We start from the raw sequence: 2681 nt of genomic DNA, 5'->3' as shown, positions 1-2681 counted from the left end.
TATATATGTCTAATAATTAGATATTCAAGGTAATCAGTCAGGTCAGTTGGTTTGTATTTGAGGTATATTACTGTGGAAAATGTTAATACTGGTGGCTAATTACACAGGCTAACCCAGATAATGATTTCTGGTCTAAGCATATTTATTTATATATTCCTTTTTTGGCTACTAGTGGATGGATGGTCTTCTTACTGAGAATTAATTTAAAAAGGTAGGGAATTGATGAATGCTGATGAATAAATGAGAGGAAACAATAGAAAAACGAACATGGAGGATTTTGAAATGAAGCTTGGGAAGAGTTGAAGAATTTAAGAGAAAGATTATTGGCCTTAGAACAGATGAATGGTAAAAAGATTCATTTTAGATATGGCTGAAAGGATGCATCATTTTAGACTTATTCTCTGACACTCAGAATCTAGAGGGCAAAAGCTAGTTATAAAGTAAACTATATGCTGGATATTTGCAAATAATAGAATAATGCACTGGAAGAAATGTTTAACTAATATTATGAGTATCAGCTGAAAGAAAATAAAAAGAATTATAAAATATTTCATGTCCATAGTAGGAGACAGAAAGAAATCTTACCAAATTTCTAGAACCATATGGAAAATTAGATGTCCAGAGAAACCTCAAACACTTAGAAATATGACTTAATATATATTTTTTAAAAAATAAAAACTAAGACATTAACTTCCAGGCATGATACAGTAAGAGGGATTAAATGTACTACCTCCTCAATTGTACACAACTAGAAAACTAGGTAAGATATATGAAACTAATGGCTTTCACTGGAAAGCAGCCTGGACCGAGATCATTGAGAAAAGATAAACAACCAAGATGAGCCCGACAATTGTTTCATCTAACTGCCTAAATAGATTTTCAGGGCAACCACATAAGGAAGAGAACAAAAATAGAGTTCAAAGCTCTCTCTGAGATGGGATTTAAGAGTTTGAGGAGGTCAAGAAACTAGAAATCAGAAGACAGAGGTTCAGGGAACTGTACAAAGAGAGCCACACACATACATTGGGGTCCCTTTAAATCTTCAACTGAGTATTGGTCAGCACATTTATGTGAGGAAACTTCCAAAGCCAGGGAAAAGGCCCTGGGAAAAGAGTAGATGAAACAATCCCCAGGCCTTACACAATACTGGGAAATGTTCTTGCCTTCACTCCTTCACTATCCAGAATGGAAAAACCTCCTAATAAGCCTGACATTAAATAGAGTCTGCAAACTTGTATCGCCTGAAAGGTAGGGCCAGATTAGCCCTAGAATAATAGGATGGGCTCACCTAACAAAGCTTAAATGTAAGCCTCAAAAAATAAAAACAGTTTATACCTATTTTAACTGGAGCCAAGAAGAAAGCTCAAAGAGCATTAAAAGAATGCAAAAAAATAAAAAAATAAAAATTCTATCACCTAATAAGGTTAAATTTTATAATGTCTGGCATCAGTAAAAAAGCAAACAGAAAGAAGTACAAGGGGAAAAAAAACAATTAATTAAAATAACTCCCAAATGATATAGATGATTGGATTAGTATTAAAGGACACTAATGTAGTCATTATCAATATACTCCATACAATTGAGAAAGAAGAGGAACACATGAGTATGATAAGAAGAGACATGGATGTTACACCCAACCCACCCCCTGAACTCTTAGAGATGAAAAACACAGTATCTGAGATGAAAATACTTGATGGAATTAACATCACTTTACAGGCTGCAGGAGAAAAGATTTGTGAATGTGTAGGCATACCAGTAGAAACTATCCAAAATGAAACAAAAAGAGGAACACGACTGTAAAAAAATTAACAGAGCACCAGTGAATCATGAGACTTTAAGTGGCCTAATATAAATATAATTGGAATCCAAGAAGAAGAAAGAGAATTGTAAGAAAATATTTGTAGAAAAAATGTGTAAAAATTCTAAATTCAATTAAAAAATAAACCATGGATCTAAAAAACTTAATGAACCACTTCCGGAAGAAATAAGAAAAAAATTACACCAAAGAACATCAAAATCAGACTGCTTAAAATAAAGATAAAGAAAACATCTTAAAAGTGCCTGGGTGAAAAAGAATACACTACAAATAAAATAACAAAATTAAAAATGAGAGGAAACTTCGTACCTTAACAACAAAGTATATGAAAAAGAAATCAAGAAAACAATTCCATTTACAATAGCATCAAAAAGAATAAAATAATTAGGAATAAATTTCACAAAGGAAGTGAAAGATCTGTACACTGAAACCTGTAAAATACTGACCAAAAAAACCTGAAAAAGACATAAATAAAGGGAAAGATATCCTCTGTTCATGGATTGGAAGAATTAGCATTGTTATATGTCCCTTCCACACCATGAAATCTAGAGTCAATGCTATCCCTGTCAAAATCCCTGTGACATTTTTCACAAAAATAGAAAAATAATCCTAAAATTTGTATGGAATCACAAAAGATTCCAAATAGCTAAAGGAATCTTGAGCAAAAAGAACAAAGCTGGAGGCATCATATTTTCTGATTTCAAATTATATTAAAGGTTATCATAACCAAAACAGTATGCTACTGGCATAAAGACAGGCACACAGACTCATGGAACAGAATAAAAAGCCCAAAAATAAAGCTGCCTCATATATGTTTATAACTAATTTTTGACAAAGATGCCAAGAATATACAATGGAGAAAGGA

This window comes from Eumetopias jubatus, unplaced genomic scaffold, assembly GCF_037043125.1.
Source record: "Eumetopias jubatus isolate StellerSeaLion01/CBP00866 unplaced genomic scaffold, mEumJub1_p1.0 scaffold_2, whole genome shotgun sequence".
Taxonomy (NCBI): Eukaryota; Metazoa; Chordata; class Mammalia; order Carnivora; family Otariidae; genus Eumetopias; species Eumetopias jubatus.
The sequence above is the reverse complement of the archived record's forward strand: the minus strand, read 5'-3'. Positions refer to the sequence as shown.